A 24,090-nucleotide genomic window follows, 5' to 3' on the forward strand; every position below is an offset into this window, starting at 1 on the left:
GGGCTGCTCAACTGTGGCTGCAGTTTGGAATAAAAACGGAGAGGAAGCAGGGCAGGGTTGGAGGCTGGCAAAGCATGAGATTATGGAAATCTGGGGACTAGCCTTTGGAAACATTTCGGATCTCAGGGAAATTTGATTCTGTATTGCTGCCTGCCACTTAATCTGCATCAACCTCTCAATCTTTCCTTTGCCCCGTGTTCTTCATGAGGAGCAGAAGCTCATGGCACCAGAACAATATTGTAAAAGAGAATACTCCATTAACTACTTGCTGAATAACCTAGTACCAAAAATGACCAAGGCATCTATAGTTGCTTAATGGTATAACATTTCACAATGGGGTCTTTGAGGAGAGAGGCTGAATTTTGTATGCCAACATATGACTTGGTTTTGATGGACTACTTTTTGTTTATCCAAACCAGACACCCTTCCTGTTGTCACTGTTCCCTGCTCTGGGTGCCCCCATATATATGGATCTGCCCCTATACATGTTTACATCAACCCAATTAATTTATGCCAAAAGAAGATCTCATTAATTCAGCCAAAACAGAAATCGTTTAAGGTCTCCTAATTCCATTTATTGCTTATAAATGTATACCTTCCAAATAGCAACACTTGTGCACAAAGATAAACCGCATAGATCTTACAACTCACAGCTGTCAATCTGTGATACAGATCTCCTGTGATATAATTAGATTTTGCACTGATTTCATATTTTTTAATTTGGGGGGAGCACCCTCCCAAATTTCTCAATCTGCTGTGTAAAAACATCGAATAATTAATCCAATACTTTTACTCTCTTTCATGACACACACAACTCCCAAACTCTGCATGTTTATCATTCTTTGAATATCACTCAGTGCATCACTGTGTTCCAGATGTCTGGCAGGAATTACATTTTATGATTACAATGAGCATTAAAAAAAAAAACCTGGATACCACAGTACAAACCTAACATTCAGATTTTGCAACAGTTTTCCCATTTTTTTTAAATGACCTTTTGGTGTCTGGGCCTCTATGATGACATCAGAAGGAAATGGTGCTTTTTCTTCACTGGTAGTTTCTCTGATCCCATCCTATGATGATCCCCAAAACAAATGTATGGATGGCCAAGGGACATTAGTTTTTTCTAAGAAGATAAGGCCTTCGCACCTTCAGCTAGCAAAAGCGCTGCAACTCTTGCCAGGAGGGGCTCAGTGGCAGTTCAGCCTCTGGAGCACCAACCGTGCCATGGGATAAAGGGAGTTTGTCCATGGGAACGGTTAGCACAGTTGTTACTGCAGCTGACTCTCCGGCCATTGTTTATACACAGAATAGTCCAAGGGAGGAAGCCTTTGGCTGCCGTGAGACCCAATCTCCCTCTGCAGCCCAGATGACCAGATGACTCAACCCGTGCCTGGGTACGTTCCTGCGACAGAGGCTCTTGTGAGCAACAGCTTGGCAGCTTGACAGTTAGTTTGATGAAATTACCAGGTCTAGATTTTTACATAGCTATATCCTGATATATGTGGGTGAGAGGAAATTGGGCAAACAAATGCTGAAGAGTGGAGGGCCGTGGGATGTTCCTTTTAAGGAGGGTGGAAGGAAGACCTTACATGGCCTGCATTCACGGGAGGAGTTCAAGGAAGGAAGGAATGTTCATTATTGCAAACAGTTGAAAGTTAGAACCACCCATTTGGAACATCTTCAGAAGAATCAGTTAATCAATACCATATCACATTTGTTTTCCAGATTTCTGGTATCTTGAGCACAGCTGTTGTCGTTGTTGATGATGATGATGTTACTTTATTTTTGAATTCAGACCTTCTTTACTCCACTTTTTAAAAGCATATGTATTCAATACACTCCAGCTAATAGGCAGGCATGCGCCTTGAAATTCTGAGATCAGCCAAGGCATGTTGCTTCCCAGCTCTTTTGCTTCCTACAGAATCTGTGGCTGGGCTCAGGACTGGGACCAGGCTTTGTGGGCATCTCTTGACTGTTAGAAGGGAACCTTGAACCACAGAAGCCACCCAAAAGAACCATCTCAAGGAGCCTGCAGAGACTGGGTCAACACCGTCCTCCATGACTTCCAATGATCAGGCAGCCAGGTATCTCTAGACCCACTTGTAGAATGGAGTCTCCCAGTGCCAGTTCCAGAGTTCTGAGGGCTCTTAGGGAAGACCCTTTAATGAAATCCTCCTTCCACCAGCTGCTCTTAATCCTCCTCCTCTTTCGCCTCACCTACTTACTTGACAGGCGGAAGGCCCGTAAGCAAGCAGGCACTGGCAGCTACTGCTCCTCCGTCTCATCACCACCGCTGTCTGGCCCATAGCGAAAGGCAGGCAAAGAAGTGGATGTCATGGTGAAGAGGAGGAGCAAGTTCAGGAAGCTGGAGTGCGGCCCATGGCTCCTAGCCATGCCTACACAGGACACCTGCACCAACAGCCACAGAAGAGTGGATTCCTAGTTGCACAGGAAGCTGAGGTATATGCGGTCATCCCACAGGTCCATGTAGCACAGTACTGTTAACTATGACTGGCAGAAGCTGTCTGGGGTGGCAGGAATTTCCCCAGCCCGTCCCAGAGATGCGGGAGATGCTAGAGACCTGAGACTTCCTGCGTCAGGGATCCAGGGTCATTTCTCACCATGGGCACACTTCAGCACCTCTTGTGGGAGCACAGTTGGGAATCCTTGCTATAAAGAATCCTGGGAATATTCACCCCAAATCAGCGATTTAAAGGCCCAGTAAAGAGAACTCTTGATTATTCTTCTAAAGGGGAAAAACCCAGTCTGAAGGCTTTGCTAGCAATAGAAATGTAGCTGTAAAAGTCATATATAAAGAGGCTGGGATAGTTACACAGATTTACACAGATTATAAAGCAGAAGTTTCCAGACTGTTAAATGATACTGCTTTTTTACAGGCCTTTAATTTATAATCTCACATTTGAAGGCAAAAACAGAAGCTCACTTGGAAATCAACACAGCATTCCAATTATGATAGATCATTAAACAGGACATTTCATATTTGATTGGAAGAATACCTAATTAAAATACTCTTCAGTACCCTCTGCACAAATCCCGGAGAAAATATACAATTATTTACAATGTGTAGGTGTCATTTTAAAGTCATCAGCCTGTTTTATTGACATTCTTAAATTATACATCTGCAAAAATGGATATACCACACAATATTTTAAAGCTATACTGCAGATGTTTCTAATGAAAAAGCATATCCTCTACATTTGGTACAAATAAGTAGGTATTATATGTGCAATGTTTAGTTACTGACTGAATGTAAATTAATACTATCCCCTTACCAAGAATTAGTCAATTTGCTCCCCTGCAAAATTATTTACAATTTTACTAATTCAGCTACTTTATATTGGTGGATTGACCTATAACAAAAGCTAGTGGATACTGAATATGGGTGAACACTCTAATCCTGTGCTGCGATTCAGATGAGGCCTTTATAGCTCTCTTGCCTGCCGCACTTTACGGAGTGCCTATGTTCCGTGTTCTTCCACTAATCCTCTTGTGTTTTCCTATCATTATCCACACCACAGAAAAACCTATGCAGACTTCCAGGGTTATCTCAGGGTTATCTCTAGTGTTTCCTAAACTTACATGCTACTTTTTTGAAGTTTCTCCAGTTTGTTTTTTGTGTTTGTTTGTTTGTTTGTTTGAAGAATCTGCTGGGGAGATGATAGTGAGGCTAGTGCTGCTGCTTTATTTTACTGGATATGCCATTGTCTGTTTTTCCTGCTTTCTGTACACCCTTTTGACTTCTTAATATTGCCTTTATTTTAAATTTTATTTGCTGTAAGCTTCTTTGGTGAGGATGGGATTTATAAAAGCAAAGCAGGATTGTTTAAAATAAATTATTTAGGCAAGCCAAGTTTTTGGAGAAAATCTGATCAGTTCCATTATTTTGCAAGATACCTGACAAAACAATTTTCAGATTTGTTTAAAAACACTTAACTATATTAAGTAACTGGATTTTTAATAAAGATAAGGCTTAATTTTCAAATCACATACACATTGCTGAGTTGTGAAACATAACTTGAAGATTGCCTGATGGGAGCCGATTGTGTATTTTTCAGTTCTTTTCTAGGTATTAGGCACTAATGAACTAAAATGTGCCGAGGGGGAAGAAAACCAATTTGCTGTTTTGTATAACCCGTAACACGCCTACACCAGTTCTGCACATTGACAAATACACATTACTTTGTAAATCCGTGGCATTGTGAAGGTAACTCCAAAAGTGGCACTATTAGGCTATCCATGAATATGCACAGATAATTTCAGTAGAAGGCCTTTACAAGGTACCACATAGGTCAGTGTGGTGAATAAGTATGAGGCTTTCTGCAATGAGAAACACAAGACGAAATCCACAGACAAGGGGATTAGAACATGGAAAACAAGGAGACGACTGCCAAGTAGATGTTAAAAATACTTAAGGACTAGTATGGTTGAAAGTCATGAGTTAAAATATCAGCAAAATATTGATATTAGCCACTCAGGCCAAAATGATAATTCCCACAAAGTTACATAGGGAATGAGGTACGATCCAATCAAACAAAAGTCACCTACTACTCCTAGTCATTCCTTCTTTTTATCGCTTCCCAGATGCATCCAGAAAATTCGACAAGAGCAAAACTGAGATGTATGTGTCCATGGGGGTGGGGGGAGGGGAATCCTCAGGCCTAGAGACCAAATTCCGCCCCCTAAGTATCCCAAACTGGCCCCCTGGGGTATCCCAAAGAGACACACCTCCTTCCCTTGGCGCCACACTCGTTTTCCTGATGACTAATTATTTGGTGATTTTGCAGGTTTTGTACAGCTACTCCCCCACTTTCTAAAAGGTGGCAATGCCACTCCTTAATTACTGGCAGAAAAGGCTAAACTATGCTGGTATTGTTTGTATTTTGGCCCGACCCTCCATTAGAATGCAAGACCTGAAAACGTTCCAGAATGCGATTCACTGCTTGGACTGCAAGGAGTTCTACACGCGTGATGTATAAGCAGAAAGATTTCCTTGTCTTTTTTTATCGACTCCAGTGATGTCCTCCCACCCACGTGTTTGCTTTGAGGGGGGCAAAACATGAACCATACGCCTCAAAATCAATGCTTTTTAGAGAAGTTGCTGTGATGCTTTAAATCCTGGTTGCCTTCCTGCGTTGGTTAAGAACGGAGCCCTGTCCTCTGTAATATGGAGATCATTCTCAGATGTTTTCTTCATTATCGTTTGCTGGGCAGCCAATAATTAATGCAGGGTTGAATGAGCTGTGATTCTGAACAGTGGACAAAATGTGAATGATATTTGTTCAGAGTTAGTAGTGCTTTTTCTTTCAGATTATGCACTTTGCAAAGCAAGCATGTTCCAGGATGTTACTAGAAGCCTAATTAGGAATAATATGGTCTTAGCTTGAAAACTGTGGGCTAATTATAATTGGCTACTGAAAAAAACAAACCATCGCCCCACCAACTGATTTAATTTTGCTTTCTAATGATCTCGAGTATTGAAATTTTGTGATAAGGAGACTAATGCATTCACATTTGCTTATTGTATCAATAGAGTCTAATTTTGTTGGCTCTTCTATTGAATTATCTGATGGATATAACAAGCACTTTTGATTTAGTGTCATTCATTTTTTTTATTTATTAAAGTTCTTTGGTCTGAAAAGCAATATGTTTGTTTTCCGTAATAATATTAAATAGGAATCAATTTTCATATCATCATTCATCTGTTTTTTTCATATTGAATAGCCTGAACTCATTTAACTGAAGTATAACAGATGTGAGCTGAAGTTCTTGCTTAATTCCACATACACTTTCTAATGCCCCCAGCGATCAGAGGCACCCTTTGGCAGCAATATTGGCTGTTGAAACAAAATGCCATCACTTACCATGCCTCTGCACAGCGCTGCAGTGGACACGGTATATCGAGTCTTCCCAGATCATTTGATTTGGCATGAGCACACCCAAAATCTGCATTTGCACACGTGTTAAAATATTATAATAGTCTGGTATGGTTTGGATTCCAGCCAACTCTTTCCAAATGGGTGATCAGTCCTGTAAAAACTGACACCACTAGCCATCTTTCAGAAAAAGGGCACAGAAATGCAGTCATATAGTACACAACCCAAGCCCTTTGTTTTGTCTGTGTATCACTCAAAATGCATATGATGCACCAAGCTGAATGAATTCTAGTAGTGGTGTGTTGCGGCCAGCTTCCTCGTTGCTACTGCAGTCCCAAGCAAAGGGCCAAAGCAGGGAGCGTCTAAGTCCTGAAAAGCCAAAAGAAGTGTCTTTAAAAATCTGAAAGTGGTTGAAGTAGTTGTGAGTTGGCTGAAATGGAAGTCTCTTTAGTCTCTTTGACGATCTAATGAAGAATTAACAGCTATGCTATCTGCTTAGAGAAGACTGTTTGCCCCTACTATTTTGTATTGTGCCTGCAAACACAGTAAAGACTTCAAGGTCCCTAGTGCTCCCTTATCCATGTGAAATTAAACCCTATGGATGTCTCACCACCAAGAAAGATGAGCAAGCACATAGAAGAGGATAAAATAAAACCCAGCCTGCTCTTGACACCAGCATATTTTCTGCTACCTACAATTATAGTTTAAAATCTATAAACTTGTTTTCTCAGCAGTACATCACTTAGATCTCCCATTTTCAAGTTTTAGAAATAATTAACTACTTTAGCTAGAATTCCTTCCCATTGTGTATTCAGATGTTTTATTAAATGATAGCAACAATGTTTAATACCTGTTTTCAATAATGTAATTCTATACATAAATTATCTAAGCAATTTCCTCTTTTTCCTAGCTAGGATTCCAACTTAAAGGGTTGAAGGTGCTTCCAGATGAGGCTTTTCTTGTGCCATCCCACTACTTCAGTCAGCAAATTTTACCAGGACTCCAGACATCACCTTCCATTTGTAGCCCTCTTCTGTTTCTCCACTTCTTCCATCCTTTTTCTCAATGGCAAAAATTCCATTAAGGAAGAACAAAGAGAATAGCTGCACAATTCCATTTGATTAGTAGTAACAGGACAGCTGCATCTGGAATGCCCTGATTCTCCTAGCCATTTATGAATCTAGCTTTCATTACCTCTAGTGGCAGCTAAGTAAATACTATGCACCAGTTCAGACATTCATACTGGTATGCTAAACTATGGTTTATCAAGCCAGGAATGAGTGTCATGCCTCAGCACACCTACATTACCTCCATCCTTGGCATGCTGGCTTTGGTACTTCAGTCCTGCTCTATTTCATAATGTTTTCAATCACATCTGAAACAGAGAGATGACATTTTAAATTACAGTTCACCAAGCAGGATCTTAATCTAGGAACAAACTGGTTATTGGTAGTTAACTGACGTTAAATCAGAGCTGTGCCAAGTCTAAATCAAGCTAGGATTTTTGTTTCATACAAAAGAGGACTTCACAAAGAATCAATACAAGCTTTTTAAAAGGACTCCAGAATATTTGTCAATCAAAAAGCATTGTCCGTACCTGGAAGATCTCACACAAGCCTCCTTCATTTGATCCGATACGGAAGTAATTCATGCCACACAATAAAGTTTGCTTTCCGTGTTCCTGCATGCACAGATATTGGAGCCAGGGCTAATTCATCTGCATGATGATGAAGGTGGGTCCTGCCCATTTAGCACACAGACCCCACTGATGCAAGTGAGATGTGAAGAAGATGAGGATGCATCTTTTTTCTAGAGCATAATATTGTTAAACACCCCACTTTCCTGGGCAAGAAGTTTTCTGCGCAGGGCAGCCCTCACTGGATTTAGTTTCCAGTTGAGGTAAGATTACTGGGGCCATTCTTATCCCCGGCCATTGCAGCACAGTGATCAACCAGTTATTACGAGCTCCCCAAGTATATTACAAAGTCACATGTTAGTTTTGGCACAATAAATTCTATGCATGAATGGTTCACCCTATCATTTTCACAGTGGAAGGCATTTGTGTGGGGAAACCCCGCACAGGAAAAAGAAATGAAAATGTTCTTAATGTCGACTGCTTCTCCTGTGCATATGTTCATTGCAGACAGAACTGTGCAGATGGAACGAGGAATCAGGGCCGGTCCTCCTGGCTCCATCTCCAGCTACTACAAGTTCAAGGTATGAGTTCCACTTGAATCAGTGCATGAACTTCCGAACTCACGTGTACCTCCTACACAGTCTGTTCTCTCCAAAATGGAAGGTAACAGATTATGGATGATAGGAAGCCTGCACACATAAGTTTTTGTGGACCCATCTGACACATTAAACATTGATTGATTATCTGAACCATTTTAATCCAACTCTTCGGCTAAAGAACTCTCCAAGAGCTGCTTAACAAAAATCAGTCATAAGGCAGTTCTTGTCCTCAGTCTACAATCTAAAAGTCATGACCCAAATGGAAAAGGGAAAAACAAACTTAGGCCCTAGTCTTATTCACAAAGTTCTTAGAAGGACCAGCTGAAATGGAGAACAAGTGGAGGAGCCAGATGCCAGTGGTCCTTCAGTTGCACTGACAAAGGACTCCAGTTTTCTTTCTCTTTCAAATGGAATGGCAGACTTTCCCTGATGAAAGAAGAGAAATGATGGAAGAGGCTTCTTAGCAGAGCTGTCACTCTTAGAGCTGCTACTACTGCAGCATGGTGAAATGGTTTAAAAACATGCGGAGGCGGAACACATTTTTAAAAATGGGATTGAATCGAGCTTCTGCTTTCTGTTGGCAAAAGGGTTCCTCTTATGGAAGGTGCCCTTGCCCATCCTGTGGGAATTGCCCCCTTCCTCCACACCCATTGCAGCTCAGCTCACTCTGCAGGTCTCCCCAGCCCTTGGTATAGCATCCCAGGGGCATAGAACAACTGCTGTTGGAAGGAGCAGGTGAAGAAATCTACTTTTGCCAGCACGTGTCTAGATCTAGTTCTGACTGGCAGCTAAGAAATTGGCAGTGGGCAGTTGAGAGAGTCAGTCTGTGGTAGTCACAGAGGGAGGTTTGCTAGTTGGCTTGTGACGTCTTGGAAGAACAAAGAGAAAATGACTGACTAAGGCTTGGAGATTAAACTGTTCCTTTTCTGCAGGATCACCAGAGACCTGAACTTCACCAGCCATATATGACCAAGTAAGTCATATGAAAGCACCACATGACCAAGTAAGTGTATGTAGGACTGGAGCCCTAAATATTGAATATTTCTGGTTTGGTCCTCATCACTCAATGAGTATAAAACAAATACGTTGTGCGCATTGCATGGTAAGTCGTCATCATCAACATCATCATGACAGAATCAGAGTAGTAGAGCTTGAAGGGGCCAGGCGCCCACTGGGTCCAACACTCTGCTCAGGGACTCCACACTGACCATTCCTCTCAGATGGCTGCCCAGCTGCATCCTGAATGCTTCTCAGGTGGGAGAGCCCACAACCTCCCCAGGTCATCGGTTCCACTGTTGTACTGCTCGAACAGTCAGGAAATTCTTCCTGATGTTCAGCCAGAACCTGGCTTCCTGTGACTTGAGCCTGCTATTCTGTGTTCTCCACTCTAGAATGATTGAGAAGAGACCCTGTCAAGTACTTATAGAATGCTATCATATCTCCCCACAGTCGTCTCTTCTTGAGGCTGCATATGGCCAGCTTTTTCAATCTCTCTTCACACAGCTTTGTTTCCAGTCCCAGGATCATCCTTGTTGCCCCTTTGCAAACTTTTTCCAGCTTGTCTACATTTTCTAGATGAGGACGAACCATTGCTGAGAAAAGTGGAACTAGTAGTTCACACAATTTGAAAGTGATACTTCTATTAATGCAGCCTAAAATAGCATTTGCCCTTTTTGCAGCCACATCACATTGTTGACTCATATTCAGCTTGTGATCTTCAACAATTCCAAGAACCATCGTCATCAGTATATGGGCGCACAGTGAAGCAATCATGCAACCTCTTCTTCCTAACCCCAGACTGGCCTGGAATCACTCAATTTATCTGCCCTTGCTGCGTTTGTTTGGTTTCAGGAATTGGACCCAGTTTTTCATGCTGATATACATTAAGGTTGAACAGTTGGTGTGATTATTCTCTGTTTGGTTCTGCTTGCAAGTACTAACATTCATTGCCAATCTCTTGTGAGGCTTAATTTCACTCATTTTATTTAGCTTGCAGAGAAACTTCAACAGAGTTCTGCAATTGATGCCACAGCTTTGCTTCTTGTGGAACTTATTTTACATACCTTTGTCTTGACTAATATTTTGTGAGACAGACTTAAATATTGCAAGAGTCTTGCGATGACGTGGGAGTAAAGGTTTACTAACAGCACACATATGTGCACCAAGGATTATAATCCATCATATGAAATGAACTCTAGTCTCCAAAAGCTTTTGCCAGGGCAAATGTGAATATGCCAACATTTCTTACTACTTTTCTAAAAGTTGCATTCACATTAGGAAAGAAAAAGCTACTGACTAACCTATTAAAACAACTCACTTTTCCTTTCACTCTTACTAGGTGAGATAAATCTGCCCCAACAGAAGGGGGCTATCAGAAGGCATTAAGATGAAAAGGTGATAGAGGGATGCGGTGTGGACTGCTACATAGTAGGACAAGCATTGTTTAGTGATTGAAAGAAGAGTTACTGGCTTTCAGGCATATTTCTGTGATCACAGATGAGTTGTACTGGATGTACATGCTCAGTACTCAGTACACGCTCAACTATCTTACATGTCATTTTACAGGCTCCAGCCAGAGTCCTGCCATTTAAAGTTGGCAAGCAATAATTCTTGTGGAGGTTTCAGCACTGCACAATGAGTTATTGAATATAAAACAGACTATTTCAGAGGGAGGCATATATATGTCCCTCTCAAAACTGACTGCAACATCCAAAAATCATTCTTATTCATGTACATATTTATTTATACAAATGCTAGAAACCCACAGGTTTAAAGGACCAGAGTTAAGCCTAGCCTGGAGAACCTTGATCCAAACTCTCAAAAGCCAGGAAATCGAAAGCTAAGGCTGATGAGAACACCCTATGATCAGTGATGATATTGTGCAACATCACAACTTTTGCTGGCTTGTGACTTATCCTACAAGCACTCCATTTCTCATTTAAGTTGCATATCCAGATTGGGAGGCTTAAGAACATAAGAAGAACCATTCTGGATGAGACCAAGGTCCAACATTCTGTTCACACAATGGCCAACCAGCTGCCCATGGAAAACCCACAGCCAGGACATGGGTGCAACAGTGCCATATTCCTCAGCAACTGGGGAACATAGGATGGAGTATCTGGGACCAGCAAAAATGTTCCATGTTGTCCATCTAGCATTTCTTGTATTAGGTGCTTCAAGAATCCACCTAATAGCACATATGAGCCAGATGAAAGCTATCATCAAATGCTGCGGCCTAATTCACATTTTCTTGCTATATCCACAACTTGAGATTTGGGTATCCTTTGCCTGCAACAGATTTAGGTAGGAGGCCAGCTTTCAACCACACCAAATGATCTACGTGGTCCAATCAAATATGATTTAAAAACTGTTCCTTGAAGTTAAGCAAAACATAACAAAAACAGAAAGCCACTGTCTATCTCTCACAGACATCATCATCATAACATTATATTTATGCCTATGTACAGGCAAGGGTTTTTCCCTCTTATGCATGCATGAATTTCACCTCTCGTGCATATATGAGAAAAAGGATTTGACTGGATGACTTTGCCAGTCATATACTCTCACTTTAACCTACATTACAGTGTTGTTGTGAGGATGGGGGGCACAGAGGCAAATAAACACAAGAAAGCTTTACTGTTCCAGTCCTCTGTTGATCTATCTGGAAATAAATCCCTCTGAAGACAAGAGAATTTACTTCCAACTAAAATGTACATAGGATTGCAGTGGAAATAGAAGAATCAGATTAAACAAAAACTCTTAGACAGGGATAAGCAGAGGTTGGAAATACTATTGTGAGGCAGTGTGGTATAGTGATTAAGAGCACAGGACTGGGACTCAGATGATCTGGGTTCTAGTCCCTGCTTGGCCATGGAGCCAGCTAGAGATATTGGGCCAGTCACAGACTCTCAGCCCAACGTACCTCACAGGGTTGTTGTGGGGATAAGGCTGAGAGCAGCAGGAGGAGACTGATGCAAGCCACTTTGAGTTTGTTGTAAGAAAAAAGGCTATAAAACTAATAAACAAATATTTATAGCACAATCCTACGTGCATGTAAATTAGCTTGCACCAGAATCCACATCCTAACAAGTATAGTTAGAAATGTAACTTAAAAACATTTTCACCCTAACCCTAAAAAGGCAAATTAAAGCTATGATCTGAAGCATACTACTAGGGAGTGAGCCTCACTGAACTGTGGGAATCACTTCTGATTTCAGATGCTTAGGACTGCACTTGGGCACATGGAAAGCTACAGGTGAGGCAGCAGTAAGGGCGGAGGAGCAGCTGAGGGAGGCGACACAGAGGAGTAAAGGACTGGAAGACACAGACAAGTGTGGGGAAGGGGCAAGTGGCACACTTGGGCGAGGAAGAGAGAGGGAGCACAAGTGGCGAAAGGGTGGAGACCAGAAGCAGACCTAGAGGGTGGTTCACTAGAGCTGGAGCCCCAAATATTTCACGTGGAGCCCCTAACCTTACTGAAATAAAGGTACAGAGGCCCTGATGATCTCTGTTGCATCCGATCTTCCTGGATTAGCCGGCATTTTGCCCACATGTGCTTCACCTGATGCCACTCAAACCTTTCTGGGTTTTTTGTTTGTTTGTGCTTGCTTTTCTGAAATCAAATGACCTCTCCTCTGCCCATAGATCTCTTAGAAGACAGGGTCCAGTAAAAACAGAACCTTTAGAACACATGTAAATTAATGTATTTGTTTGCTTATTTATTTATGTCACTTCTGTGGGCCTCTTTCCATACCTAGTGGGGATGGAGCCAAGCACCAGGAAGGGAATCATGAGCAGATGTGGACAAGGGAGGAAAGCAACCAACGGAGAAAATTGTGATGCAGATGACCGAACAGAAGAGGTTGGGATGAACTGCTAGAAGAAAGGGCGGTGCACAGGAAGTAAACATTTCCTCCTTTCCAAGCCACCCATGTGCCCCAAAACAAGGTTTCCCTCCCTCCTCTAGCCACCCTTTCCAGCTTGGGCAGTCCAGGAAGGCACTTTTCCGTGACAGGGAAGAGGCTTTGCACCTACAGGGGATAGCAGAGCTGAAGGGAAGAGTGAAAGAAGTGGGGATCCAGGAGCCTCTGGATAAAACACCTTCGACAGGCCCCTTCCCTTCAGTGCAGCTGCTTCTCACCACCATTGCCAGTGGCTGTTCTTGTTCCGCATCTTCGCTTTCTTCACATTGCTACCACTTGTGTGCTTGGCAGTCGATCTGCTCCAAGTGAAGAGAAGTGCAATGGTAGTGACTTCGAGCAACTCCAAGGGCTCTTGCAGGGCCCTAGGCAGATGCCTTGGCTATCCCCTTCTTTGCCCTTGACGCCCGACGTAGCCCTGATAGCAAACCAGCAGGGAGGAGGGCGAGCCACCCGCGCGAATGAAGGCCAGTAGGTGAGGGGCTGCCCTTAACTCTTTAACCAGTCTTTGACTGGGGGAGCAAGAATTGACACTAGCAAAGGGCAGATCTGAAAACGTGCATCCGAGCTAAGATTCCGCGCAAAGATTTCTGTAACCTGACAAGCGCGGGAGGAGGAGACGCCCTGCCTGTTTTAAAGGACTGTGCACACCTTGTTTCATCCCGCGTGGCCTTAGCCAGAAGCGGCCGAGCAAACTGCGGCGCGCACGACTGAGGACGAGGCAGAGCGCCCTCGCGAGCCTCTCACTTCTGGCGGGAAAGCGGAAACGGGGAAAGCCCTGCAGCGCGGAGCTGGCGCCGGGCCAAGAGCACGGCTAGGGCGGCGCGCGCGCTCCCGCCCGCTCCTACCCCAAAGCCATTGTTTCTTTTCCTGGCGGTGTCAATGGAAACTACCCCCCCCCCCGCACGCCCGGACTGGGCCGGGCTATTTATACAGCTTGGCGCTGCCGTCACGGAGCGCGGCTTCGCTGACGGGGGAGCTGACGCTGTTGGCTGCCGGAGCCGGGCGCGCGGCGTCTTTGGGGCGGCGACAATGGACGCTCTGTGTGCAGCGACCGGGGCGCTCGGAGGGAAGGCGGGGAAAGGAAGATGCCCCCTCGGCGCGCCGCAGCTCTGTCGACGGAGAAGACGCGGCCCGTCGCCCCCTGGAGGTGACCGCTTGGCCCCGACGCGTTGCGCTGGGCGAGGAGCCGAGTCTAGCCGAAGCCGAGCCGACCGGGCGGGGGAGCGCGCGCGCGCCTGGTAAGAAGGGCGCCAGCAGGCGGGTGCCAGCGAAGTCCGGGCTCGCTCGGGGCGCCCGGGACCAGGTATTGCTTGGGGTGGGAAGGCCGTTCGCTCGGGTCCCCCCGGAACAAGCCACAGGAAACCAAGCGGCACAGGAACTTCTTTCAAAAGAAGCCTTCTTCTTATGGGGAATGAGGAGGAGCTTCTCTTCCGTCTCTCCACCCCAGAGAAGCCCCACTTCGTCGAGATCGAGGAAGTCTTCCCCCTTGTGGGGAGGAGGGGCTTTTCGCAGCGCTGAGAAGACGGACGAGGAAGAGCCTTTTCAGGACCGGCCGCGTCGCAGCGGAAGGCGCGCGCGCGCGTTATTCCTGCCTTGCGAGGGGTGGGGGTGGGGTCGCGAATGCACGCGTCCGCATATCGGTTGCTCACGGAGCCCAGGCTTTTCCTCGTTCTGCTATCATTTCTTCATGTCCAATAGAACACTTGGTCTCCCTTTTACGTTTTGGTTTTTAAAGTCCCCTTTAAAGGCTGAAAGCGTATCGAGATCTTAATAGCGTTAAACCCAATTCTTCTGGTACTGTAGGTAGTTCTGTCCTGACAATAGTTTTCGGCGCAGCTGGATTTCCACTGGGTGCAGATGTTGCTAATGGCAGCTTAAGCACGGATGGGCAGATAACATATGGAATGCAACATGTTGCCATATGGTCCCTTTAGCCTTTCACCTCCAAGAATATCAATCAGATATATTCTGGGAGGAAATTTAATGACTCTGAACAAAAAGATGAATTGCTCTGTACAATTTATATTCCTTGACCTGAGACTTTATAGGACAGTAAGTGGATCTTGCAGTCTGTCTAGTAAAGCATGTGAACTAAAATGCAGGAAGACTTAAAATGCTATAAACATCTATTTGTCAGGTGGGATCCAGGAAGCTGTCAGACGTGTCATATGGCCTACTTCCCTATAAAATAACCTGACAGTATAAAGAATAATTGCATTAAATGTATCTATAGGCATCTTATTAAAATGTTATTAACACCCCTTTCTTATTTTGTGTCTGTATGTAGAAATTCTACACTTTTCTGTGTTCCTGGAAAGGGGAAGGAGAAAATACAGTACAGGAGAACAGCGGGAAGATTTAGAAAATGAAATTGATGTTGCCAGATAGCTCTGTTGTGTTCTCATCTACAGCTACATTTTCAGAGCAGTTTTATAGCTGTTTAATTTTTATGCATTTATCTTATGTTTCAAAATGGTTAAAATTTATTAGGTCTAATCATATCAGTTAACTTGCCTTAGAAGTAAAAAGGTATGTATGCATTTTAGAGATCAAGGTTTGTTCATTGGTGCTTCTGTCTTGTATGCTGGAAATAAAATATTTGAAAACTAATCCAAAATGTTACCTGTCCTTGGGTACAGGATAGCATTCATTGGAATTCTCTTTCTTAGGATAGTATTTCTAAAATGTGTGATTGTGTTGTCTTTGTCTGCCACAACCTCTGTGCAAGAGAAGAAATGCCCCTCACTTATGAAACCAAGATTTTGCAGACCTCAGAATTCATAACAAGGATTTTTGCGTGGTGGTGCTATCAAGCTGTAAAGCTTGTAGGAGCTATACTAAGAGCTGCAATTCTTTTTCATCTCTGCCTTAGACATTCTACCTAAATGAGGGAGAAAATAGTATTTGAAGAAGATGTTGCAATTATTCATATGCTCATGTACAGTGCTGTACATTTCTTTTACTTTGTATTTTTGGAAGATGACATAGAATATAACTGAACACATGCAAGTATAATGATAGTTTACATACTATACAACCTTATCACAAAACCAACCGGATAACTTATTACAAGAAACACTATCAAATATGTGCATCGTATTAGGTTATTAGACTTTGGCAAACAGGACACTCATGCTTTGTACAGTAGTCATATCCAGTACGTTTGGAGAATCAGATACTGAATTCTGATATAAAAATGGTTAATGAAGAAGAGAAACTGTTTTAAGCAGTTTGAAGCAAACTATTTGATTTCAGCAGGAAGGTGGATGAAGCTGTGCTATTAGTATATAATCAGATATTCTTTCAGAGCACTGTAACATTCAGTTTTGTGGGAGCTACATTATTGATGTGAAAGCCTATTGCCTACATAACGAACTATGGAATGAATCATTTAACATCCAGAGATATAAAAAAGGAGTTGGTGATCCCTGGTCCTGCTTAAAATAGCAATGTAGATTTAAAGATTCACTTGTCTGTCTGTGCTAATGACAATGTATACTGTGTCATGCAGACCTCTTCTTCACTGCGAAGTACCCACAAGATGTGGCACTTTGCAGCAAGGAATGGGTTAGAACCTCCTCCTTGCCGCCCTTCTGTGCTGCAGAACACCTTTCGGAGTAAGCTTTACTACAGGGAAGACACTTAGGGCTGTTATGCATAGGTGCAATGTAATGTGTAGTTTAGCTACGTAAAGCATGGTTAGGTCACTCACCCATAATAAACAGCCATTTATGATTAGCCATTTATTATTATTTATTTATAGAACTACCATTAATAGTTCTATATTGGAGAGTCCTGACCTGGGAAGATTTTTAATTAGATTTTTTTTCTTTAAAGAAGAGTAAAATTTGAATTCATTAGGTGCTTGACTGCAGATTTAGCCAATTAAAAGGATAGAAAGCAATTCTTGGTCCTAAGAGGAAGCGCTGTTACTAAAGACAAGCATGAATGTATTGATATGGACCTTCTGAAATGTAGCTTCCAGTGACCCAGGGGAGTTCATCATTCATGGTTTTTATCTGCTAAACTGTCAGGAGACAATAATGCCGATGACACCGTGTCATACACTTTCCATTATGAGGGAAAGCAGAGCAAACTAGGGAAAAAAGTAACAGTTCGTATTATGGTTTCTAAGGGCATAGTTTTATTGGTAAGCATTACTCTGATTTCATTACAATCACAGATGTTGTCTTCCTGATATTTCTATTTAAGCATTCCTGCCTTTTCTTTTATATTAATCATCTTAATAAGTGATTAGCATCCTTTCAAAAAAAACATGCAGTTTTAGGACTTTCCTCAGTAGAACAGAATACATTTCTACATAGTTTTTGTTTCTAAAATCAAGTCATTCTAAATCATAATTCCACATATAACCTGTCAGGTTTTAAGTGTCCTATGCAATCTTAACATATAATGCTCAAATTTGAGGGGGTTGCTTTTACAGGACCAAAATACAAATTGTGAAATTGTACACAGCTAATATTTTCAACAGATGGTTACCATTTAATTGTGTTATGTGTATTTAGATCCCAAAATGCTAAATTTTGCTACACCTATAGAACTGTTTGCATTTATTTAATATAGGTTTCTTTTTGAAGCATAGAGCCATGAATGTTTGTGCTCCCTCTCTTTTTTTCACATCATTACTCTGATACTGCTTGATTAGCTCCCTCCCCAGTCATGATTGGTAATTAAAATAGGCATTAAAATTAGTCACTTAGCAATTTTGCTGTTCAATTGGCAATTAAATTACTTAATTGCAATTAAAGTCCTAATTTTAATTGGCAAAATGATAGATGTAGATTTAAGATAATATGTATAAATACTTTAATAAGTGTCTATATAAGGATTACTTAATGACTCAACTTCAAGTTTATGTTGTTAACTTCAGAACTTTAAAATGAGCAATGAAATTTTATATTAACATCTATTCTAAAGATATGGTAATTAGGTATGCAACTTGTCACTATAAGGGCCCAGCTATAAGTTACTTCTGTAATGTACTCCTACAGCAAGGGATAACCATCAGGATAATCAGCAAGGCTTGGGCCTGCTTCTTACTAGGCAGCACCATTTCAATGAATAAAGCTTACTTATGAGCATACAGTTCCAGCATGTAGTTGCTAGACAAACTCTAATAACTTCCTCACTGGAACGAGAGCCTGCATTGCTGAATCACATCAAATGCTTCCAAATAATAGCCATATAGCAGTGATACATGGGCAGACTTTCACAGCTGTCTTTTCCTGTTTGGTCAGTACTAATACATTACTGGGACTCAAGCACTTCAGAAGTTGTATAGCAGCTGCTGTATCTTTCATGTAAAACAGGATATTTGGATGGAACGGAATTTGGAGAGTTGTTGAGGGGATGGTGAGGGAAGAAAAGCTGTACCTAATGAAATTCTCTTTTCTGGAGAAGTTAAGGAGCTCTTTTCTCCTTTGTTCTTTTGCATTTGTTCTTTCTTCTGTGGACACAGTTTATAAGTATTTATTTCTTACAAATACATAGAGAAAAGATTGGAGAGTGGGTTAAACATACAGACTTGCCAGTAATAAATAATTTCAGCTTTTCAAAAACAATGAAATAATTTTCTGGTGAGCTTTTTTTTTTTTTTTTAGAATCCAGCATCACTTACCTCTAACAGTTTTTATTGGGTGTGCTATTATTAACTTTCTATAGCACGCAATTCTCCATTCAACTTATTTTCTGTGATGTTTCATATTTTTTCCATAACTTAAATGTGGAGCTAAATATTATTAAGCTGATTGGTCATAATTAATAGTATCAGCTGCATACTACATAAATATGCATCAGGTAAAATTTTGAAGGTTGTGGTTTCGTTCTCAAATCTTAAGAGTCAGTCCAGATTTTATTGTTAAATTGACGTGCACTGCTTGTTTATGTTGAACTATGCCAAATAAAACATGCGTCAAAAATAACAAGTGCAGGGTTGCATCTTATATACTTATTCATTTATCCTTGACATACAGATTGTCTTATTATACAATAGTAGTCATGCTGTGTTCACTTTCACATATCTCTAATCATGTCTATTCCTAGATACTACAAATAAAGCCCTCCTACTGCCTATACTCATTTATATTTCAGTGAAATTAAAATGTGCTTATATCTGAGCATAAGTCAGTATAGGAAATGAATTCAACTCACTCCTATGACAGGTCAGTGTTTTAGATAATACTTCTAATTTGCAGAGTGCTATAAGACTGCTGTGCTATACCAAATTATGTGTGAGAAAGTGCCGCTGAATTCAGTGATGCTTCTGAATAACATGCATAGGATTGTTCTGTTATACATCTTATCACATTCATCACTTGAATGAACCACAGGATGGTCTGAACCTGTCTGCTGCTATTGCAGAGTTTTAAGTTAAACAGGGCCCAGTCTGGTCAGTGTTTGGATGAATGACTGCCCAGAATCCACAGAAGCCACGCTTGTGTTTTCTGAACGAATAAATAAATAAATATGCGCAGTAAATGTGCATGGAATTTACATATAACAGGGAAGGAACAGTCTTTCATAGACTCAGAATAGCAGAGTTGGAAGGCGCCTATAAGGCCATCAGGCACATCCTGCTCAATGCAAACCTCCAGTTAAAGCGTCCTCAGCGGATGGCCGTCCAGCTGTCTCTTGAACGCCTCCAGTGGGAGAGCCCATGATCTCCTCAGGCAACTGGTTCCATTGCTGTACTGCTCTAACAAGTTATTTCCTAAACTTGCACTAAATGCTGTGGACCAATATATTCTAGATTGCCAATCTATGTATAGCATTTGGATACTCATTTATATTTTTTTAAAGAGAAGTATGATCTTCATTTGTCCATGCCTCATTTTTTTTACAAATTTTGTCATGGAGATACGAACACACTTCTCACTATAGCACTCCTATCTTACAGCCTTAAAATTTCACTGTTTAAATTACAAACTGAAGCTGTGATCCCAGACAAGAGGTAGATCCTAGTAAGTGCTACACAAGCATGTGCGAGGGATTATGAATGGATACCTCAAGATAAATGCTAGCATAGCTATCTTTCTAGTGAAACATGACAGTCTGGTGTTCTAGTGCTTGCTTTGTGGCACTGCGAAAAGACTTGCAAGCATAAATGTTTGAAGAACTAGCTCTCAAGTCACAGTGACACAAGGGCATCATCCCTATCCAGTTACTCAAGGCGATGTGCCATAAGTGATTTAATAATTGAATAAAAACACCTATTAAAACCATAAAATAGACTGGCAATAATGAGGAATCCAGCATCCATAGTGTAACAGCAAAATAATATTTCAAAATGATTGTACAGACAAGGTTTTCATGACACCATGCTGCACTAGTGGGAAAAACTGACTTTCTCTTAGAAAATGTAACATCCCTCCCTACCTTTTCACTATTTATGCAATACTTCTGTGCTCTCAGCTGAAACTGTGATTAAGATTCAGAGGTCAAAAGAAATACAACCAGACTATATAAATGATCCAAAACAAAAGCTTCAGATAATAAGACGTGAGATATCTGAGTTTCACCAAAATGCAAACAGGGTATATACAGCTCTATCTTGTTCAGCTAATAGTCAACGATTTACCAGAGCACATTAGAAACATCACTCAGATTTTATTAGGCCATTCAAATGTAGTCCTTACTTTGATTGTAAAGTCGAGCCCCCTACTGCCAGGATTGCAGAAATGCAGTAACTAAGGACTATACTAGCCAACTGAAGTATTTTTAGTTGGGGAACTTAGTATCAACCTCAGATTGTCTTCTATGTGACCAAGAGAGAACAAAAGGCAAATTGCCTGACTGGCGAAAACTTCAGGGAGGGGGGGCCGGGGAGTAGCCTTGATGAATAGGTCAAATTTTGGATAACTGCAGATACCTGTAACTTCTACAGGCTAACTAAGCTCTTTTTTGCGAACTAGAATTGCTCCAGTACACAATACTGAAGACATATTCTTTCATCCGGTTGAACTGAGGTAAAGAACAGGTTGCAGCCAGCTACTGCAGTGCAATTCTGCTGCATGTGTACTCAGAACTTCTGAGTCCCATGGGTCTGACTCCCTGGAAAGTCTTGCACAAGGTTGCAGCTTAGTTTTCCAGTGCCCATGACGGGCTGCTTGCAGAAATTATTTCTGCGTAGAGAACTAGACAACAGAGTTCGCGTAAACCTGAGGCGCGCCATTCGAAGCCCTGCTCAGGCCTGACATCCACCAGGTGCCACAGGTGCCAGGACAAAGAAGAGGGTCCCATCGACAGTGCAATAGCCTAAGCGCCTTCTGGGGGGAATGCAGTGCGCGTGCCACTTTTCGGAGCGGCCGCAGACACACACATTAAGCGCAGCTGTGTTTCCATGCTCGCTAATCATGCACAGGATGGCGCGCTCAGCCTTACCCCTGCCTCTGCGCACCCATCTGCCCTTAGGGGGGCGCCAAGCGAGAGGGGCGAAGTCGCGGGCTAGGGCCGCCCGTACGTGTCATCTGCGCCGGTGCGGGGCGAGCCACTTCACATCCACGCCCCCGAAGACGGAGCGCGACGAAGTTCCCCGCGTCAAAGCGCCGGGCCAGGAAAAGGTTTAAAAATAACCCCTTTGGGCTGCTTTCGAGTTTCCGACTCGGGGAGCCTTAAAATAGCCCAGCCCACTGCCAGGCTGTTGCTTCCCCCTCTCCGAGCGCGCAATGGAGCAGCCGCCGCCGGGCCAAGCTGCCGGGGCCGCTACTATTTTGGGCGCATCCCGACCCTGTTGCGTCAATGGCCCCGTCCCCTTGCGTCACGCGCGCGCCGCCCCGCCTCTCCCCCCGCCCTGCTCTCACTTTTTCCCTTTCGTTCGCTCCAGCCCACGGGCGGCGGCTGACGCGGCTGCGCTCATGCTAATGAGCTCGCGCTTTCTCTCTCCCCCCCCCCCCCCGCTCCTTCCAGGTCCTCTCGCCCGGGCCAGCCAGAGCTGGAGGAGGAGGACTTAAGGTGGCCGCTCGAGGTTCCCCTCCCTCCCTCCCTCCCCCACTTCTCTCAGCCCCTGGCTGCGGCTCCCTCTCGCTATTTATAGAGTCCCTAAAAATAGCTCGGGGGGAGAAAGAGACTTGGCTCGCCTGGGAGGGAATCCCACTGGCCGCAGCAAGGGAAAGGCCGCTAAAGGAAGCTGGGCAGATGCTCCCGAAGAAGTTGCCATCCCAGCTGGAGAGCGATGCGCCGGCCGCTCTGGCTCCAGGGGGCCTGATTGCTGCTCCGAAGTAAAATAGAGGGAAGTTGACGGGTCCACGCGTACTTCCCGGGAAGCGTGCTTAGGATCCGGCTGCACGGGGGCTCTTTGGGCAGGCGGGGACTATGCCATGCAAGACAAGACGTTCAAGAGCCTTGGACTCAGTGAGGCTCCTTTGAGAGTTTCCGAGCAGCTCGGCTTGCCCTGTGCGGCCGGATGTCCGACGCGCTCCCTCTTTCTGGACTTGCCGGACGTCCTCCCGCAAGCCAAAGCACGGCGGTGACCGGCCGGCTGTCTTTGAACGGGTCACGTGCAAAGACGCCGGAGTTCCCCGGCCGAGGCAGCCAGTCGACCGACTGCGGGGAGACTCTTTGACAAGAGAGGGCGAAACTTTCTCCGCCTGGGCGGGCGGGGGAGGAAGCCGCAGGCGCGCGCGGGGGAACTGGCCCGGCCCAGCCTCTCGCTGCTCCCAGAGCGTCCCAGGGAATCCACGCGGCCTGGCAAGCCAAGCAGCTCGCTCAGCCTAGGTAGTGGAAGCCTCCCTCCTCCCTTCCCACAGCTCCAACCATGCGCCCTCCTTTTGCCCGCTCCCGATGTGGCCAGCGCCGAAAGTGGCGGGACACGCGGCCCCGAGATGGGCTAAAGGCAGTTGGTGGTCCTACTTGGAATAGGCCCATGACAACGCGTGGGTCTGAACAAGAGTTACGACGAACTCGCGCCCCGTGCATTACAATGTAGGACTAACGGATTCAACTCTGTGGTCCCTTCCTGAGGCAGCAATCCGTACCTGGATAAACATTTACTCCCAAGTAACCCCTCACAGCTTAACTGAGCGGAAGTTCCAGCGTAACCCCTCGCGTGGTTACTCGGAAGTCAATCCCAGCGTGTGCAATGGGACAGAACCCCTAGCTGGCATGATCGATGAAGCGTACACCGGATCGGACTGCACCGATCCTAAGCGCGATCTTCCCCTTCCCGCCCCCACACTCGCGCCCGCAGTTCTTCCTCTGAACTCAGCATCGCAGCTCAGCTACGGGCAAGTGGGGTTTCCCCTGGGCAAGACTGAAGCGCCGCTCCGAGGCTGGCATGCAGCGCCCGCCGCTTGTCAGGAATCCCGGGCGCCAAGGAGCGCAGGTCCTGCAAGCCAGCGCTCTCCGCGGAGTCTGGGCGCGCGCGCGCGCTCCCTTTCCTCCAGAAGTGATGGCTTCCTGGACAGTTTTTTAAGCAGTTGGAGCGCAGCCGGCGGGGATGGGGGAGGCGGGAGGCGGTTATGCTTCGGGACGTAAATCGGGCTGGGAGAGATTGTGCAACTGCTTGAATACGTGGTCTCGGCTTTAAAAGGCTCGCTTGGGTGCGTCAATGCATTCCACGGGTCTCTGTACCTGTAAGGCGCCCTGTTTCGAGTGAACGGAGGAGGGGGAGCGGATCCGGGATGAGACGATATACGCCCGGGAGGGATGGGTGAAGACCGAGTCTCCTGAATGAGAGAGGAGGAGAAAGAGGCAGAGCAACCTCAGGCATGTCTACTCGGGAGTAAACCACACTGCGTTCAATGGGAGCTACTGCCGGGCAAATGTGTGTATAGGATCGCAAGCTGAGATCTGAAAAGCGGACGTACCTGCAAAGATGCGCACGTGCTCCGTGTGGTCTGGCAGCCTAGGGAAGAAGAACACGTTCAAACAGTGGGAGAAGGGGAGCGAGGGCGAGGGGGGTGGACTGGCCGTGAATGGAGACTCGCAGCGGCGCGGCGCGGCGCGGCGCGGCGGTGGGGGCGGGGAGAGGGGAGGCGAATTGTTCTTTGTTTACAGCCCCGGACATCTCGGTGTCCCAG

At 44.3% G+C, this 24,090-nt stretch overlaps 2 long non-coding RNA genes across 3 annotated transcripts; one reads left to right on the forward strand and one right to left on the reverse strand.

Moving 5' to 3' along the window:
* Window positions 1–553: 553 nt before the first annotated feature.
* LOC123017119 lies at window positions 554–24,015 on the reverse strand. Of its 2 annotated transcripts, none has more exons than XR_006413540.1 (3): window positions 23,878–24,015; window positions 7,206–7,272; window positions 554–6,266 (listed from the first exon to the last, which is right to left on the reverse strand). It is a non-coding gene; the product is annotated as an uncharacterized LOC123017119 (long non-coding RNA). The 2 variants fall into 2 exon arrangements; XR_006413539.1 differs by lacking the exon at window positions 23,878–24,015 and adding an exon at window positions 21,455–21,743.
* Window positions 14,294–15,661, forward strand: LOC123017120. The gene is made up of 2 exons (XR_006413541.1): window positions 14,294–14,357; window positions 15,342–15,661. It is a non-coding gene; the product is annotated as an uncharacterized LOC123017120 (long non-coding RNA).
* Window positions 24,016–24,090: the final 75 nt, after the last annotated feature.

This window comes from Varanus komodoensis, unplaced genomic scaffold (genome assembly GCF_004798865.1).
Source record: "Varanus komodoensis strain SLA01 unplaced genomic scaffold, ASM479886v1 scaffold9, whole genome shotgun sequence".
In the NCBI taxonomy this organism is placed as follows: domain Eukaryota; kingdom Metazoa; phylum Chordata; class Lepidosauria; order Squamata; family Varanidae; genus Varanus; species Varanus komodoensis.